The 20,638-nt window shown below is 39.2% G+C and overlaps 1 long non-coding RNA gene across 1 annotated transcript; it reads left to right on the top strand.

The window, feature by feature from the left end:
* Nucleotides 1-18,634: 18,634 nt before the first annotated feature.
* LOC140622772 (uncharacterized) lies at nucleotides 18,635-20,374 on the top strand. Its single transcript, XR_012022446.1, has 2 exons — nucleotides 18,635-18,838; nucleotides 19,733-20,374. It is a non-coding gene; the product is annotated as an uncharacterized lncRNA (long non-coding RNA).
* The last annotated feature ends 264 nt before the right edge of the window (nucleotides 20,375-20,638 follow it).

The raw sequence follows: 20,638 nt of genomic DNA, 5'->3' as shown, positions 1-20,638 counted from the left end.
AAAAGAGCCAATTAGAAATTTCAACACAAAACATAATCACTGGGAAAAGAAACACTTAATGGACAAATTACACAGTGTATTAGACATAGCTGAAAAGAAATTAATGAACTGGAAGTTGGATATAGAGAAATCATCCAAAATGTAGCACAGATAAAGAGACAAAAAAAAAACAAAAAACAAAAAAAAACCAACCCAAACCTTAATAAATTAGAGACATGAAAGATAAAATGAGAAGATCTCACATACATCCAATAGAAGTTATAAATGAAATGAGGAAGGGGCAGCCCGGGTGGCTCAGCAGTTTAGCGACGCCTTCCGCCCAGGTCGTGGTCCTGGAGGCCCAGGATCGAGTCCCACATCGTGCTCCCTGCATGGAGCCTGCTTCTCCCTTTGCCTGTGTCTCTGCCCCCCCCCCGTTTCTCTTGAATAAATAAATAAGATCTTAAAAAGGGGGGGGGGGGATCCTGGGTGGCGCAGCGGTTTGGCGCCTGCCTTTGGCCCAGGGCTCCATCCTGGAGACCCGGGATGGAATCCCACGTCGGGCTCCCGGTGCATGGAGCCTGCTCCTCCCTCTGCCTGTGTCTCTGCCTCTCTCTCTCTCTCTCTGTGACTATCATAAATAAAAAAAAGGGGGGGGGCAGGAACAGCCCAGGTGGCTCAGCGGTTTAGCACTACGTTTGGCCTGGGGCCTGCTTCTCCCTCTGCCTCTCTCTCTCTCTCTCTCTCTCTCTGCCTGTCATGAATAAATAAATTTAAAAAATTAAAATTAAAAAAATGAGGGAGAGACAATATTTGTGGAAATATGGGTGAAATTTTAAAGATTTGGTTTTCTTTAATTGAAGACACCCAGCAGCCAAGCAGGAACAATAGCAATATACCCTGACCTACACATAATGGAATGAAGTTGTGGAATATCAAAGTCAAAGAGAAAAATCTTAGAACTACCAGAGAGATGATAAAGCTTATCTATAAAGACATGACTATTTATCAAACCTATAGCAGACTTCTCATGGACAACCATCAGTGCCAGAAGACCAGAATGTCACCTTCAAAGTGTGGAAGGGCAATTACCTAGACTATTAGACTCCCCTATAATCTCACTCAAGACATCTCCAGACATACAAAGATTGAGAGCTTATTTTTTACAGGTTCTTGCTGAAAGAGCTATTAAAGGATATACTCAGGAAGAAAGAAACTAAAGTCTAAAAGAAAAACATGTCCCAAAAGCAAGTGTAAGCAAAAGAACTGGTGAACATACTGGTCAATCTATAAGTAGCTTATAGAAAGAATAACTAGCTGATCATGTATTAGGAATTAAAATTACTTAGATACAATCCCGACATTTTAGGAAAGGGAGAATTCCTCTCCACTCCCACACCAAATTTGGCTCTTATCTTAATTCCACCTAACACACAGAGCAAATAGCAGCCCAGGTTGCATGAATATTTAAATAACAGCATCTTGCTTTAAAGTCTTTTTTAGGGGTATTTTAAGAGCCCTTAAGACAGGAATGATTTTTCTGGGACCATTCTCTCTCATGGAAAGTGCCATTCTCTATTTTCCAAGATAACAGTAGATATTTTTTTTTTCTCACCAAAATTTAGGAAGACATGATTTCAAGAACATCTGTACTTCCCAATTTGAAACAAAAAAAATTAAAAAATTTACCTGATGATTTTAGCAATGCTTGCTCTTGAGATCAGTAACTTAAAAATCCAGATTTTTTAAAAGAGGGGTATCTTTGTGCAAATATCAGCTTCTGTGTATCTGTCTCTGTGTGTGAAATTCTAGGAATGGTATTTAAATTTAAAAAAAGAAGAGGGGATCCCTGGGTGGCTCAGCAATTTAGCACCTGCCTTCAGCCCAAGGTGTGATCCTGGAGTCCGGGGATCAAATCCTGCATCAGGCTCCCTGCATGGAGCCTGCTTCTCCCTCTGCCTGTGTTTCTACCTCTCTCTTTCACTCTCTGTGTCTCTCTCATGAATAAATAAATAAAATATTTTTTTAAAAAAGAAAACACCTTTCTCTGTGCCTCTATCTTAAAACAAACTATTCCTTTGTTCCTCTGTCTGCATCTCTTTCTTGCTTTTTCTTTCCATTTCTTCTCCTAGTTTTTTCCCCTCTTTATCTTATTTTCCCTCTATTTCCTGCTTTAACTTGCTAGTATCAGAAATCACTTTAAATAAAGTGTTTAATATAATAACATGTCAATTCCTAGTTCTTCACTTCTAAGCACTGTGGATCTTGAACAAACTATTATCCCCTCTACCTTTTAGTTTCCTCATTTGTGAAGTGGGGAAATGATATCTATCACAGAGTTGTTGTCAGGATTACCTAAGATAAAGTATGTGAAATAGTTAACATAGACTTAAGTGTCCAGTAAATACTGATTTGTCTCCTCACTTGGAATAGTTTTATGATCTTTGTTCTTCATTTTGAAAGAAAATGAACAAAATATTTTCTATTTCACCCAAAAATTCTCTCTTTCTAGTTTCTTCCAAAAAGTTACTTTATACCTAATATACCTGAACTTGTTTTCTTTCATTAATAATCAATGGTTTTCCCTGGATGACACTCACTACATTTCCAATCATATCACCAGGTGACACAGGCACAGAGCACCCCCAGAACTCTCCAGTAACACACCACTTCAGTTTCAGACAACTTGTTAGGGCACCCACTGCATGGAGTACTCCAGGACCTCCCAGCCCACACCTGCTTCAGCTCCAGTTGTCCTGCCAGCGCCACCTGTGCAGAGTACCAAGGAACCCCAGTCCTTGCCTACTGCAGCTCCAGCCATCTTACTAGGCTGGCTCCAGTGCAGAGTGTCCCAGGACCACCAGGCCATGCCAGCTACAACTCCAATCAGCCAGTGAAAGCTGCCAGGCATAAATAGTCTACACAGGGAACGTCCCTACACAAGGCCATCCCATTAAGTATAAGAGAAGTAGCTATTCCATCTAATTCATAGAAACAAACACAAGAAGTCAAGCAAAATGAGGAGTCAGAGAAATATGCTACAAATGAAAAACAAGACAAAACCTCAGAAAAAGAACTAAATGAAATGGAACTCAGCCATTTTCCTAATACGGAGTTTAAAGTAATGGTCATAAAGATGCTCATTAAATTGGACAGAAGAGGGAGTAAACTCAGTGAGAACTTCAACAAAGATATAGAATATATAAAAAAAAGAATCAATCAGAGTTGGAGAATATAAAATGAAATAAAATGAAAAATACACTAGAGGGAGTCAGCAGCAGATTAGAGGATACAGAAAAATGGGTCAGCAATCTGGAAGAAAGGGTAATGGAAAACACCCAAACAGAACAGCAAAAAGAATTTATTTATTTATTTATTTATTTATTTATTTATTTATTTATTTATTCATGATAGTCACACAGAGAGAGAGAGAGGCAGAGACACAGGCAGAGGAAGAAGCAGACTCCATGCACCAGGAGCCCGACGTGGGACTCGATCCCGGGTCCAGGATCATGCCATGGGCCAAAGGCAGGTGTTAAACCACTGCGCCACCCAGGGATCCCACAAAAAAGAATTTTTAAAAATAAGGATTAGGTTAAGGGATCTCAGAAACAACATCAAGCATATAACATCCACATTATAGAGGTTCTAAAGGAGAAGAGAGAAAAATAAAAGCACAAAACTTATTTGAAAAACCAATAGCTAAAACTTCCCTAATCTGAGAAGGAAATAGACATCCAGGTCCAGGAAGCATAGAAAGCCCCAAATAAGATGAACCTAAGGAGGTCCACACCAAGACACATAATAACTACAATGTCAAAGATTAAAGATAAAGAGAGAATTTTAAAAGCAGCAAAACAGAAGCAACTAGTTACTTGCAAGGGGGAGTTCCGTAACGTTATCAGATGATTTTCAGCAAAAACTTTGCAGGCTAGAAGAGACTGGCATGACATTATTCAAAGTGCTGAAAGGAAAAATCCTACACCAAGAATACTCCACCCAGCAAGGTTATTATTGAGATTTGAAGGAGAGATAAAGAATTTTCCAAACAAAAGTTAAAGGAGTTCATCACCATTAAACCAGCTTTTTGAAAAATGTTAAAGGACTTCTTTAAGTGGAAAAGGCCATAATTAAAAGAAAATTACGAAAAGAAAAATTTCACAGGTAAAAGTAGACATACAGTAAAGGCAGTGAAACAATTACCCATAAAGTTACTATGATGGTTAAAAGACAAAAGTACTAAAATCAATTATATCTAAAAAATTAGTTAAGGAGACTCACAAAATAAAAAGATGTAAAAAAATGACAACATATACATAAAATGGGGACGGGAAGAGTAAAAACGAAGTTCTTTTAGAATGTGTTTAACTTTCAGTAACCATCAACTTAGTAGAAACTGTTATATACTTAGGATGCTGCTATATGTGAACCTCATGATAACCACAAACCAAAACCTATAACAGATACACAAAAAATAAAGAGAAAGGTAGCCAAGATAAACTAAAGAAAGTCATCAATCACAAGGAAAGAAAACAAGAGAAAAATAAAGAAACAGAAAAAAAAAAACCCAGAAAATCAATTAACAATATAGCCATAAGTACATATCTACTGATAATTACTTTTAAATGCAAATAGGATGCCTGGGTGGTTCAGCTGTTGAGCATATGTCTTTGGCTCAGGGCATGATCCTGCGATCTTGGGATCAAGTCCCACATCAGGATCCCTGCATGGAGTCTGCTTCTCCCTCTGCCTCTGTCTCTGCCTTTCTCTCTGTTTCTCATGAATAAATAAATAAATAAATAAATAAATAAATAAATAAATAAATAAATCTTTTTTAAAAATGCAAATAGTCTAGGGGTGAATGAGTGGCTCAGTTAAGCATCTGAGTCTTGGTTTCCTTTTTAATTTTATTTTACTTTATTTAAGACTTTATTTATTCATTCAGGAGAGACACAGAAAGAGAAAGGCAGAGACATAGGCAAGAGGGAGGAGCAGGTTCCATGCAGGAAGCCTGATGTGGGACTCGATTCCAGGACCCCAGGATCACACCCTGAGCCAAAGGCAGACGCTAAACCGCTGAGCCACCCAGGCATCCCTGAGTCTTGGTTTCCACTCAGGTCATGATCTCAGGGTTGTGAAAATGAGCCCTGTGTCAGGCTCCATGCTCAGTGTGGAGTCTGCTTGTCCCTCTTCCTCTACTCCTCCCCTCACTTGCACTCTCTCTGTCTCTAAAAATAAATAAATAAAATATTTTTTAAGAATGTAAATGGTCTAAATCCCCAATCAGAAGCCATAGTGTGTGAGGTGCCTGGGTGGTGCAGTCAGTTGAACATTCAACTCTTCGTTGCGATGTTGAGGTCCTGGGATTGAGTCCTGAGTCAGGCTTCATGCTCTGCATGGAGACTTCTTGGGCTTCCCTCTCCCTCTCTTTCTGCCTCTCTTGCCTCCTGCTCTCTGTCTCTCTGTCTATTTCTCTCTCAAGTAAATAAATAAATCTGAAGAAGAAGAAGAAGAAGAAGAAGAAGAAGAAGAAGAAGAAGAAGAAGAAGAAGAAGAAGAAGACGACGACGATGACATAGGGTGAGAATGAATGTAGAAAAACAAGACCCATCTATATACTGCCAACAAGAGACACATCTCAGATCTAAAGACACATACAAACTAAAAGTGAAGGGATGGAAAAGAGGATCCATGCATATAGAAGCAAAAAAAAAAAAAGGCCAGGTAGCAATATTTATATCAGACAAAATTTTTAAAACTAGTTTAAACATTTTATTTATGTATTTATTAGAGACAGCACATGTGTGCAAGAGCAGGGTGGGAGTAGAAGGGAAGGGAGAGGGAGAGAATCCCAAGCAGACTCTGTGCTGATCCCAGAGCCTCATGTGGGACTCAATCTCATGACTGTGAGATCATGACCTGAACCAAAACCAAGAGTTAGATGCTCAACTGATTGACCGCCCAGACAAATATATTTTTAAACAAAGACTGTAAAAAGAGACAAGGAAGGGCATTACATAATGATAAAGAGATGATTCCAACAAGAGGATATAGCAATTGTAAATACCTATGCACCCAATACTGGAATGTCTAAAAACATAAAGCACCAGACACAAAGAGAGAAATTAATACTAATACATTAAAAATAGAGGACTTTATGGGAGCCTGGGTAGCTCAGTTAATTAAGTGACCAACTCTTGGTTTTGGCTCAGAGCATGATCTCAGGGCGGTGAGACTGAGCTTCCTGATGGGCACGGTGCAAAGTCTCTTTCTCGTCTCTCTTTCCCTCTTCCCCTCCCCCAACACACAATCTGTCTGTATCTCAAATAAATGCATCTTTAAAAAATAAATAAAAATAGAGGACTTTAACACCTCACTTACACATTTGGATAAATCATCCAGACAGAAAATTAGTAAGAAACCAGTGGCTTTGAATGACACATTAGACTAGATGGATATAACAGATATATACAGAACATTCCATCCAAAAACAGCAGAATATGTATTTTTTCAAGTGCATATGGAACATTCTCTAGAATAAATCACATGTTAAGCCACAAAACAAGTCTCAAAAAACTTAAGAAGACTATAACCATATCAAGCCTCTTCTGACCACAACAGTAAGAAACTAGAAATTAATTACAAGAAAAAAAAAACTGGAAAAAAAAACTAAAAAATATAGAGGCTAAAAAATATGCTACTAAACAACTATTAGGTCAACTAAGAACTCAAAGGAGAAATCCAAAAAATACCTTGAAACAAATGAAAATACAATGGTCCAAAATCCTTGCAATACAGCAAAAGCAGTTCTTTATTTTTTAGGATTTTATTTACTTATTTTTTAAAAAGATTTTATTTATTTAGTCACAAGAGACACACAGAGAGAGGCAGAGACACAGGTAGAGGGAGAAGCAGGCTCCTCACAGGGAGCCCGACGTGGGACTCAATCCCAGACCCTCGGGGATCATTCCCTGAGCCAAAGGCAGATGCTCAACCACTGAGCCACCCAGACATCCCTTTATTTACTTATTTGAGAGAGAGTGAGAGGCCAAGCATGAGAAGGGGAACCGGCAGAAGAAGAGGGAGAAGCAGACTCCCCACTGATCAGGGAGCCCAACTCGGCCCTCAATTCTAGGACCCCGGGGTCATGGCCTGAGCCAAAGGCAGATGCTTCACCAACTATGCCACCCAGGCACCCCAGCAAAAGTAGTTCTAAGCAGGAAATTTATAGCAATACAAGCCTACCTCAAGAAACAAACAAAATAATCTCAAAGAAACAATTCAAACTTATACTTAAAAGACTAGAACAAAAAGAACAAACCCTGAAGTTAGTAGAAGGAAGGAAATAATAAATATCAGAAGAGAAATAAATGACTGAGAGACTAAAAACAATAGAAAATTGTCAATGAAACCAAGAGCTAAGTTTTTGAAAAGATAAATAAAACTGATAAACCTTTAGCCAGATTCATCAAGAAAAAGAGAGAGGACTCAAGTAAAATCAGAAAGAAATAGGATAAATAATTCAAACCACAGAAATACAAAGATTGTATTTACAAATTTACAAATCTTTATTACAAATTTACAAAAATTGTAAAAGATTACTACGAAAAATTATAGGCCAACAAACTGGACAACTTAGAAGGAATGGAAAAATTCCTAAAAACATACAATCTTCCTTTTTGGGGGATGGTGTCTTTTTTTTTTTTAATTCAATTAATTAACATATAGCGTATTAATAGTTTCAGACATAAAGTTCAGTGATTCATCAGTCTTATAAAACATCCAATGCTCATTCCATCAGGTGCTCTCCTTAATGCTTGTCACCCAGTAAACCCATCCCCCATCCCCTCCCCTTCAAGACTCTGTTTGTTTCCTATGATTAAGAGTCTTTTATGGTATGTCTCCCTCTCTGATTTCATCTTGTTTTATTTTTCTTGGGTTTGTTCTTTTAGTAACCAGAATCATGCTGTATGTATTGTTCATTGGTGTGCTTGTTGGAGATGTTCTCAGCTTAGCACATTCCTTTTATCCATTATATCTTCCACAGAATTAGTATCACTATTTGGGTTGTTTCATTCTGCTCTTAAAATTATGCCTACTTTTGTGCACAAACTTGAGCACAGGGGCTGGAATTTGAGGGGAAGAGTGTCAGTTTGAGTCCTTGTCAATCTGAGGTGAAGGCATTCACTTGGCATCAAGCAGGTGGCCAGCAATGCATGCTGATGCAGGCAGGAGGACAACTGGACTGTGGATTTGGGACCCATAGACCGATGGCATCATGGCATTGCATGTGACAGGGATGTGGCTGGTTTTGCTCCTGGTCATGAATTCTTTTAACTTTTGTTTTTCTGAGGGAACTCTATCTCTCCTATTCTGAATGAAAGCCTTACTGGATAGAATATTCTTAGTTGCAGATTTTTTCCTTTTAGCACTTTGAATATATCATGCTACTCTCTTCTGGCCTGCAAAATTTCTGTTGAAAAAATCTACTGATAGCCTTATGAGGTTTCCCTTATATGTAACTGCTTTCCTTTCTCTTGCTGCTTTTAAAATTCTGCTCTCATTCTGTGTATTGTTTTTTCCCTCTCATCTGCTCAGATTGATTACTTTCCATTACTCTGTCCTGCAGGTTGCTGATCCGTTCTTCTCCTTCTTCTTGTTTGCTATTTATTCCAGGTGATCTATTTTTAATTTCATTTAGTGAGCTCATGATCTCTCATTGGTTTTTTTTTTTTTTTAGGTCTCCTATCTTTTTGTGGAGGGTCACATGGAAGTCCTTCACTCCTTTGTTAATTCTAGAGAATACCTTTATGAGCATTACTTTAAATTCACTATCAAATATACTACTTATCTCCATTTTATTTAGGTCTCTTGCTATGATTTTGTTGTGCTCTTTCATTTGAGACATATTCCTCTGTCTCTTCATTTTGTCTATTGCTGGGTCTGTTTCTATGTGTTAGGAAAGTCAGCTTTGTCTCCCGCACTTGAAAGTAGTGGCTTTATGAAGAAAAGGTCCTGTTGTGCCCCATAGTGCAATGTCTCCTTTTCACCAGAAAATGATGCTTCAGGGGTGTCTCCTATGTGTGTTGCTACAGGAGTATCCTACTGTTGTGGCTGTGCTGTGTTTGCCTTCAGTCCAGTCTGCGATGGCTCTCTGCCTGTTGTGGGAAAAGTCTGGTACCTGTGGTGTTAGAGGCCAGTCTCAGGTCACCTTGGGCTTGAGTTGAGTCAGACCAGGTGTTTGCCAGAAATGAAGTAGCACCAAACCACAAGGAACTTTCCCTGTGTTGTCTTCTGAGAAGCTTTTATTGGTGGGTGAGGCATGCAATCAGACCAGTTGCCTGCCCCCAGCCACTGCTGGGGTGGCAATCAGACTGGTGTGTGATTATCACCCCCTCTCCCTGGAGTAGGATTCACTTTGGGGTGTGTTGGCCCTTGTCTGGGCTGCTTGCACACTGCCAGGCTTGTGGCACTGCTTTGATGGGATCTTGCCAAGAGTATATCAGATGGGGTAGATCCACTTTGCTGTGGCCTCTTGTCTATGTCCGGCTGTGGAGAGTCTGTTCTGCCAGGCTTTGGGTGGCTTCTGGGTTATTTATGCTGATGTGGGTGTTCTCTAGGTGGCCATGCCGCACGAAGTGAGCCCAGGGTTCTCCTATTCCGCCATCTTCCCAGCCACCTCTGCTTAAAACATACAGTCTTCTAAAACTGAATCATAAAGAGATAGAAAATTGAACAGACCAATTACTAGTAACAAAATTGAGTCAGCAATCAAAAAACTCCCAACAAATAAAGTCCAGGTTTCATGGGTGAATTCCAACAACATTTAACAAAAAGTTAACACCTATCATCAAACTCTTCCAAAACATTGAAAAGGAAGGAACGCTTACAAGCTCATTCTAAGAGGACATCATTACCCTGACACCAAAACCAGACAAAGACACTACAAAAATAGAAAACTACAGGCTAGTATTTCCAATGAACATAGATGTGAAACTTTCCACTCAATATTAGAAAGCCAAATGCAACAGTAGATTAAAGGATCATTCACCGTGATCAAATGGAATTATTCCATCCATAGGCAAGGATGTTTCCATATCCACCAATCAAACATGATACACTACGTTAACAAAATAAAGCATAAAAACTATATGATCTCAATAGATATAGGAAAAACATTTTACGAAATTCGACATCTGTTAATGATAAAACTCTCAACAAGGTGAATTTATAGGGAAAATACATCAACGTTTTAAAGGCCATAAATGAAAAACCCACAGTTAACATCATATTCAGTGGAAAAGAGCTAAAAGCTTTTCCTCTAAGATCAGGAAAAAGACAAGGATGTCTTTTCTCCCCACTTTTATGTGACATAGTATTGGAAATCCTAATCACAGTAATCAGACAAGAAAAAGAAATAAAAGCCATGCAAATTGGTAAGAAATAAATAAAACCATCATAATTTGCAGATGGTGTGATATTATACATAGAAAAACTCTAAAGACTCCACAAAAAACTACTACAACTAATAAGTGAATTCCTCAAGACACAAGATACAAAAATCTATTGCATTTTTATACATTAATAATGAAGTAGGAGGAAGAGCAATTAAGAAAACAATTCCATTTACAATTGCATCAAAAAGAATAACATACCTAGGAACAAACTTAACCATGGAGGTGACAGATCTGTACTCTGAAAAGTATAAAATACTAATAAAAGAAACTAAAAATGATGCAAATAGAAAAATATACCATGTTCATGGGTTGGGAGAATATTGATAAAATGTCCACACTACCCAAAGCATTCTATAGACTCAATACAATCTCAATCAAAATGCCAATAAGTATTTTTCAAAGAACTAGAACAAATAATTCTAAAATTTCTTTGGAAGCAGAAAAGACCCTGAATAGCCAAAGTAATCTTGAGAAAGAAGAACACAAATGAAGGTATCATGTTTCCTAATTTCAAACTATACTACAAAGCTATAATAATCAAAGCAGTATGATATTAGCACAAAAACAGATACATAGATCAATAGAATAGGATAGAGAGCCCAGAATAAACCCACATTCATATGATCAATTCATCTACAATAAAGGCGAGGACATACGATGGAGAAAAGATAGTCTCTTCAATAAATGATGCTGGGAAAACCAGACAGCTACGTGCAAAAGAATGAAACTGGATCACTTTCTTTCACCACATGCAAAAATAAATTCAAAATAGATTAAAGACCTAAATATGAGACCTGAAACCACAAAACTCCTGGAAGAAAACATAGACCATAATCTCTTAGACATAACCTTAGCAACAGATTTATGGATATGTCTCCTCAAGCAAGGGGAAACAACAGCAAAAATAAAATAAAATATTGGGAATACACCAAAATAAAAAGCTTTTGCAGCACAAAGGAAACTACCAACAAAATAAAAAGGCAAGGGTGCCAGGGTGATACAGTCAGTAACTGACTCTTAGTTTCAACTCAGGCCGTGATCAGGGTTTCAAGATTGAGCCCAGTGCCAGGCTCTGCACTCAGTGAGGAGTCTGCCTGGAATTCTCTCTCTCTCCCCCCCATACATGCACACTCTCTCTCTCACTTTATTTTTTTTTAAGATTTTATTTATTTATTCATGAGAGACCCAGAGAGAGAGAAAGAGAGGAAGAGAGAGAGAGAGAGAGAGGCAGAGACACAGGCAGAGTGAGAAGCAGGCTCCATGCAAGGAGCCTGACATGGGACTCGATCCCGGGTCTTCAGGATCATGCCCAGGGCTGAAGGTGGAGCTAAACCCCTGAGCCACCCAGGCTGCCCTCTCTCTCACTTTAAAATAAATAAATCTTTTTTAAAAATGAAAAGGTAACCTACTGAAGGGAGAAAATACTTTCAAACAATACATCCAATAAGCAATTATATCAAAAGTATATTAAGAATTTATACAACACAGAAGAAATCACAAATAATGGGAAAAAATGGACAGAGGATCTACATAGACATTTTTCCAAAGAAGACATACAGGTAGCAAATAGACACATGAAAAGATGTTCAATCACCAATCATCAGGGAAATACAAATCAAAACCATAATAAGATATCACCTTAAACCTGTCAGAATGGCTAATATCAAAAAGACAAGAGAGCAGCCCGGGGGGCTCAGCAGTTTAGCACTGCCTTCAGCCCAGGGCCTGATCCTGGGGACCCGAGATGGAGTCCCACGTCAGGCTTCCTGCATGGAGCCTGATTCTCCCTCTGCCTGTGTCTCTGCCTCTCTCTCTCTCTCTCTCTGTGTCTCTCATGAATAAATAAATAAAATCTTAAAAAAAAAAGACAAGAAATAACAAATGTTGGTGAGGATGTGGAGAAAAGGGAACATTCTTACATTGTTGATGGAAATGTATGGTGCAACCACTGTGGGAAATACTATGGAGTTTCCTCAAAAAATTAAAAATAGAAATACCATACAATCCAGTAATTCCACTACTGGGTATTTACCCAAAGAAAACAAAACACTAATTGAAAAAGATATACGCACCCCTATGTTTATTGCAGCATTATTTACAAGAGTCAAGATATGAAAGCAACCCAAGTGTCCATTGATAGAGGAATGGATAAAGAAGATGTGGTACACACACACACACACACACACACACACATAATATTATTGGTGGAATAATATTCAGCCATTAAATAAATGAGACCTTGCCATTGTGACAAAATGGACGGACCTAGAGGGTATGATACTAAGTGAAATAGTCAGACAAATAAAGACAAATACCATATGATTTCATTTATATGTGGGATCTAAAAAACAAAATAAACAAACAAACAAAAACATAAACAGACCTATAAATACAGAGGGCAAACTGGTGGTTGTCAGACGGCAGGGGGGTGAGGATGGGCCAAATGGGTGAAGGGCAGTGGAAGGTATAGCCTTCCAGTTATGAAATGAATAAGTCATGGAGATGAAAGGTACAGGATAGGGAATATAATCAATGGTATTATTACAGCGTGTATGGTGACAGATGGTATCTATACTTACAAGCATAGCATAGCATACAGAGTTGTCTAATCACTATGTTGTACACCTGAAGCTGTGTAACATTGTGTGTTAAAATTTATTTTTAAGTAAATAATGTTCAAACTTGAAAGCCCAAAAGATGAGTTAGGAGCTTTCCAGGAGAAATGCGAGGGAAATAGAAAAACATAGTTTAGAGAAAACTTGCATATTCTTTTAGCATTAACATTTTCTAAAATATCACTATTATTAGTTCCTTAAAGGGAAAAATTATTTGCCTTAAAATTTTAATTGAACAATTTGTGGTTAGAAAGGAATAAAGAAATGTGAAAATGGGTTTTCTGAGAAAGTTCCTCTCTCCAATAAACTTAGCCTCTGTTCATGTAGGTTTGTTTGAATTTATATATATGTTAGAGTCTCTTTTGCACTAGGCCTTCTCTTTGGAAAATCTAACTTTCAATTTTATTGATACTTACATTTATTTACCAAATTACACACCAAAGCAAAATACAGTCACAATAGGATTTTCACCATCTGAGGTTGGTGCCCATTGCTTTAATTGCATTTGACTTGCAAGTTACTTGATGGCCTATGCCTTCTACTTCTTTCAAACATATAGGGTGTGTTGATAAATGCATTAGACGTTTTCGCCACTAATGTTTTCTGTTTCTATGAGTTCGAGGTTTTTTTAGATTGCACATATAAATGGAAGACAGTATTTATCTTTTTCTGCCTGACTTGTTTCACTTAGCATAATGCCCTCATGGTCCATCCATGTTTTCACAAATGGCAGGATTTCCTTCCTTTTTATAATTGTTGAATTTTTTGATGGAAAACTATTTCCCACCCATCAGTGTTTCCCAAATTGTGTTCCACAGAATCATTAGTACCTATGAGGCAATAAGAGAGATCAAATCAGGGATGCCTGGGTGGCTCAGTGGTTGAGCGTCTGCCTTTGGCTCAAGGTATGATCCCTGGGTCTGGGATCAAGTCTCATATCAGGCTTCCTGCAAGGAGCCTGCTTCTCCCTCTGCCTATGTCTCTGCCTCCTGTCTTTCTGTGTCTCTCACGAATAAATAAATTTAAAAAAACAAAGAGAAAGAGATCAAAGCATCTTCATTTTGAAGATTCATGGCGCACACTAACCTATTAAAGGCAATTCTTCAAGCAATTTCTATGAGCAACTTTGTGTTTTCCATCATTCGTTGTCCATACCCATTTTTCATGTAACATCTATTAAAATCCTGCACAACACCCAAGCAAACTCTTTTAGAAAATGCTAGAGAGATGGATGGGCTTCTACACACTTCAAGCAATTTTCCATAAATATAACTTTTTTCAACAAAGATATGAGTTATATAGCATCCAAATACAAGTATATTTTTTGTCATAGGCCTGAAGAATTTTAATTTGGTGTTCTGGATCATCTGGGTTTTGACTGTTTCATTCTATTTTTTTTTTAAATGTGGCTATCAAAGAATAGTCAAAGGATGCTAGCTGATTGCACCAGAGTACGATCACAAAGACAAATCACACACGCTCTTCCACTAGTGTGGGAGATTAGGAATTTTTTACAACGTGCTGTGAGGGCCCAGTGAGATTACCCATGTGAAAGTGCAGTCTATACCAGAGCAGCTTGGACTGGTTAAAAAAAAAAATTGCCCTTGGAATACTGGCAACTGTGAGAGTGAAAGTGAGGGGGGCATCCTATTAATCTAAACAGAAATAATCATCACTGCCCAATTGGGTAGGGGGAATGATTTGAGCACTGACCCAACTAGAATACGATTTTTCTTTCCAAAGGAATTTTAGAGTCCATAAAACACTCAGATCAGATATCCCAGGCCGGGATATAGGAACAAGTTGGAAGGAGGAAAGAAAACACGACTTCACAGGGTTGTTACAACAGCACAGTAAATGTACAATAAATGTTAGCTATTATCAGAGAGCTGTAAATACTGCTTGAGAAAAATATACCCAAGTACATAATGAAAAGTACAAATGCCCCCTTATGGTATTAAAAGCAGGCAAAATACCCTCAAAATTAAAAGAAAAAATATGCCTAGGAACCATACCATAAAAATATTAAACAAAATAAGATGACAGAACTAAAACTATACTTAATAATTAACATGAATAAGATTAATAGAGAGAAAAATACTCAAGCTGATCCAAAAAAATAATACACAAAAGCCACATCTAAAACCAGAAATTGATAAAACCCAATGTAGGTGACACTGGGGGCAAAGATGTCCTTAAATCTAGTGTTGATGAGAAAATAACTCATAACATTTCTGGAAGGAATTTGGCCTTATTGTATCAAAATGTAAAATGTACGCACCATTGTATTAAGCTGGTCCACTTCTAGAAATTAGTTTGAGGAGAAAATTGTACAAAGGCAAAATGCTGAACACAGGATGTTTATCATTGTGTACTTTATGTCATCAAAAAATGCAAACAACCTAACTGTCTGACAATAGAAGCCTGGCTGAGTAAATCATGGCTTATAAATATCCTGGTTAGCAAGCATTAATAATCACAGTGTCACTCTACAGTTTTTGACTTGGAAATCTATCCATTGCAAATTCTGAGTGAAAATAGCAACTAGAGAATAACATGTGAATTATGATCCCATGTATGTGAAACTCTAGAGATGTCTGAAGATTATTATGGGTGTTGTTCTTGATGGTGGGATTTGGGGAATGATTTTTATTTCCTGCTTTGTACTTTATCTTGGGTAAAAATATCAGTCATGAGAATTTCCATTTTTGTGTATGCATCTAAAAGCCTGTAAGCCTTTAAAGCCACTGGCTCAGCCTCATAAGACCCCAGATGCCTGTATGCTTCACTCCTATATCACTCTCACTGATAAGCTTTAGGAAGGGGAAAACAGCGGATTGCTGTCAGGAAAGCTATGCTCCAGACAGGCTTCCTGCCTGGAGAGATCAACAGGGACTTCTCATGTAGACCCAGCCACCATGTCACCTCTAGGGAAAGTATTTATTTATTAGATTTATTTGCTTATTTTTAAATAGATTTTTATTTATTTATTCATGAGAGACACACAGAGAGAGGTAGAGACATAGGCAGAGGGAGAAGCAGGCTCCCTGCAGGGAGCTTTATTTAATTATTTTAGAGAGAGAGAGAGAGAGAATACCGGGTGGGAGGGGGTAGGTGTCAGAGGGAGAAAATAAACTCCCCAACGAGCATGGAGCCCATGGAGCTCAATCTCGTGACTCTGAGACCATGATTTGAGCCCAAATCAAGAGTCTGATGCCTAACTAACTGAGCCACCCAGGTGCCCCTCTAGGGCAAGTATTTATTTATTTTTATTTTTTATTTATTTATTTTGAAGTATTTTATTGTTTTATTCATGAGAGACAGAAATTGAGACAGAGAGAGAGAGGCACAGCCACAGGCAGAGGGAGAAACAGGCTCCATGCAGGGAAGCCCGACGTGGGACTCGATCCCGGGACCCCAGGATCACACCCTGGGCTGAAGATGGTGCTAAACCGCTGAGCCACCTGGGCTGCCCTACGGCAAGTATTTAAAGTAACTGTTAGGACCAAGGTTGAGAAGTTTAGTGAATGCAGAAGTTTAGTGAATGCACCCTTCTCTATTTTTTTATTTGTTGGTATGTTTTTTGGCTTATAAAAATGTTTTGGCTCCTACAACAGGGCAAGTGAGGAATTCCCCCTATTAGAAGGGTACAGTGACTAATTTCAGGGACTTCTGAGACTGCTGTGTGTATTGGGCAGCTGCACAGGTGGCTGCCCGCAGCAGCAAGACAGGGTAAGCCTACTGCTTTGATTTATTGTCTGACTCTTTTAAAAACAGCTTCAGAAAAAAAAAATAATAAAATAAAAAAAAATAAAAAATAAAAAGCTTCAGTTTTGTAAAAACAAAAACAACAAAACAAAACAACCCAGAAACAGCCAAGCTCTTTTGTAAAGGCTACAGTGGTCAGCAGTGTCAGGGTACATATGATAAGGACCGAGAAGGGTTAGTGGATGAAGCAACAGGGAGGTAGCGAGTGACCTGGTCAAGAACAGCATAGTTGTGGTCGGGTGGGGAGTTGACCTTAAGAGAGAGGGAGAAGAGAGGAAGTAGAGAGAGTGAGTCTAGGCAACTATTTCTGAAAGTCTGGTCATGCTGAGAAGGCAGGACATAGAGCACAAATGATCGAAGGGAGAAATGGGGAGGCAGGAAGAGAAATTTGATCTTTTGTTGTTTTTGTTTGTTTTCAGACTGAAAAAGGAGCTTGTAGATAAGAAGTAGATGATTCAGCAGAGAAAGGGGATGCTCATAATGGGAGTGTCTGGAAAAAAGGGGAAGGGAATGAAAACCAGAGCACCAGGAAAGGAGCTGGCCTTACACAGAATGATGAATGTTGTAACTGGGGAAACAGGAAGAGCCACACAGAGATCAAATGGAGAGCTGCCTCTCCAGTGAGGATAGTGACTGAAATAAAGATGGCCCTGCAGGAGCCAGTGCCACTATTTTTAAGAGGGTAGTACTGCTTTTACCTTAAAGTTTTGATCTGGGCTCACTTATCCTGCTCTACTCTAAAATGGAAAAGGTGTCTGTGATGGAAATGTTCATTATCTTGACCGTGATGCTTTCATGGGCATATACACACATTCAAACTCATCAAATTGTACATTTTATTTTTTTTAAACAATGCAACTCTAGTATTTATTTATTTATTTATTTATTTATTTATTTATTTGAGAGAGTGTGAGAGAGAGAGGAAGAGGGGGGGTGGGGCGGAGGAGCAGGGTAAGAGGCAGAAGGAGAAGCAGAGTCCCCACTGAGCAAGGAACCCGATGTGAAGCAGATGCTCCACTAACTGAGCCACCCAGGCACCCCAAATTGTACACTTTAAATAGTACAATTTGGGCAGCCTGGGTGGCTCAGTGGTTTAGCACCGCCTTCAGCCCAGAGCATGATCCTGGAGACCTGGGATCGAGTCCTACATCGGGCTCCCTGCATGGAGCCTGCTTCTCCCTCTGCCTGTGTCTCTGCCTCTCTCTCTCTCTCTCTCTCTCTGTGTCTGTCATGAATAAAATCTTTAAAAAAAATAAGTAAATAGGGATCCCTGGGTGGCGCAGCAGTTTGGCGCCTGCCTCTGGCCCAGGGCGCAATCCTGGGGACCCAAGATCGAGTCCCACGTCGGGCTCCCGGTGCATGGAGCCTGCTTCTCCCTCTGCCTATGTCTCTGCCTCTCTCTCTGTGTGTGACTATCATAAAAAAAAAAAAAAGTAAATAGTACAATTTATGGTATATTAATTATACTCAATAAAGCTGCATTTTTTTTTTTTTTTAGTCTTAAACTGGCATATGCCTCAGTCAACACGGGGTGTGGTTGCACATGACAAAATGGGAAATGGTTTTCCTGAGTTTTAGTTCTATGGTTCTGTTTTTCCTGATCTTTTCTCAGATGGCAGAGGTCTTTATTTTCAGGAGTTAGACGAAAACAAATAATTTTAGGCATGAAGATATAGGCAAGCAGATGTGCAAAGTGTAGACTAAGATCCTGAACTGCTGAAATGTTCTTGGTGCCTGGGTAAGCAAGCATTTACAGCCGGGGCCAGAGAACAAAATGAGATAGCAGGACAAAAGCATTTCTTCATAATCATTCGGCAAAGATTACAGTTGCTGCCTTTCAGAGAGCAGAGTTTTGTTACCCGTTTTTGTGAACTGGTCAATGCCAGGACAGACATCACATCGCTGGCTGACCAGAGAGGGGCAGGGAAGAGAATTAAGAAGAGGCTTCTTTGTACCAAAGGCAGGTCTGAGGACTTTTCTGCAGCCTGGGACAGAGTGAGCATTGGCCCCTGAACCATGGTGAGACTGTTGACTCCTGTATTATGTCTTCAGTGTAACAGGGCAACTAGGAGTTTGGTTTGTTTTTTTTGTTTTTACTTTTTTTTCCCCTTTCTTTCTGGGTCTCTGTTTTCTCATCTACAAAATCGAATAGTCTTTGCCTTGCCTGCTTCTCAGAATAAAAGTGTAAGATCCCAATGAAAACATCAAAAAAGTAAAAGGAGCTGTGAATGTGAGCCCTTAGTGCCACTGCAATAATTTGGCAACACAGCTGGTATTCTGGTGTTCTCTGGTTTGTGGAAAGGTGACACATCCCCTGGGCCTCACCTCTCCCAGGTACTTGTGGCTTGTTTTGTTGATTGAGTATACCAGTCAATGATTCCTGCCTTCTGACCATCCCCCTTACCTATCATAAAAGCACCATAAGGTAGACATAATTGGCCTCTTCTTACAGGTGTATAAAAAGAGGTATAGAGAGGTTAAGTATCTTTCCTTGGGTTATAAGCTAATAACACAGAGGAGGTAGGATTAGAACCCAGGACTCAAACACCATTGTCTCTTCTCCTACTTCTCTCTGCTATTTTTAAAAATGCTAGTATAAATGCTAGTGTCTCCAGTGTAGCAGTCATTAGTCACACGTGGCTATTTAAATTTAAATCAATCAAAATTAAACAAAGTAAGAATTTCAATTTCTCACCAGCCACCTTTCAAGGGCTCAACAGCCATGTGTCATGATTATATGGGACGGTGCAGATGTAAAATATTTCCATCATCACGGAAAGTTCTAATGGACAGTGCTGGTGACATATTACTGTCATGCATCAGGAAGATACCGTTAGACAAATGCAATACTTACCTTTACCTGATTCTGCTTCTCTTTCATCTTTATTGTCTAATTTTGAATATTCTTTCTAGCCTCCTTCAGCATTCCACCTGAGTACCTGGAGGGCATGCCTGTCGCTGGCCCACTGGCTCTGCAGGGCACCCCGCCCACAGGGCAGATACCAAGATTGTGCTCAAGACTGATGCCGACACTCTGCCCAAGCCCAGGGGGGCGGCAGCTCGGAAGCAATCTGCAGCAACAGCACCAGGGTGGGAAGTGAACAGCCTGGTTCTGCAAATCTGCTGTATTTTTGCCAGATCTGTCAAAAGTAGACAGAAGCAGAAAGGATAAAGGGACAAAGTAAGAAGTGAGGCGAGGGGACGAGAGTAATAAGGCTAAAGACGCTAAAAATGTGGTGATCCAATTGTCTTCTTCTAGTTTTTCCAGGCACGAAAGTTGACCCTGCAAATCCACAAAGGAGAGAGACTTCATGTGCCATTCCCACAGTGGGAGGAATTTCAGAACCACTCACTCTCTTAAAACACCCACCAGGGATGAATTTATAATCCTGGATCAGATTGTGTGTTAAAACTATATCCTCCTGATGACGAATACTCTAGAATAAGTGGTGGAATCAGGTGTTGCTTCAAAGAAGGAGAAAAAAGAGAAGAAGAGGAAAAAGAAATGAGAGAGAAAAAAAAAAAAGAAAAAGGCCATTGGTGATCCTCTCCTCACCTGTTCCTATGCATACCTCCTCCTTTGTCCTCACGCTGGATATTTAGAAGCCCCCACTCTGATACTTACCCTGCCCCAGGAATCCTATATAGTCACAGGAGTTCCTTGAGGACCCGTAAAACTTTTGGCATTCATTCTGACATCACACCACTCTAGGCCACAAACTTTCCACCCCATCTAAATGTAACATGTTTGACCTGCATGGCTTTTCTGGCTATGTTTCTCCAACTCTTTGTGTAATTTAGGAAGTAGCACCTTCAGAA

Source organism: Canis lupus, chromosome 32, assembly GCF_048164855.1.
Source record: "Canis lupus baileyi chromosome 32, mCanLup2.hap1, whole genome shotgun sequence".
Classification (NCBI taxonomy): domain Eukaryota; kingdom Metazoa; phylum Chordata; class Mammalia; order Carnivora; family Canidae; genus Canis; species Canis lupus.
Note: the sequence above shows the minus strand (reverse complement) of the source record. Positions and strands in the feature narration are given on the sequence as shown.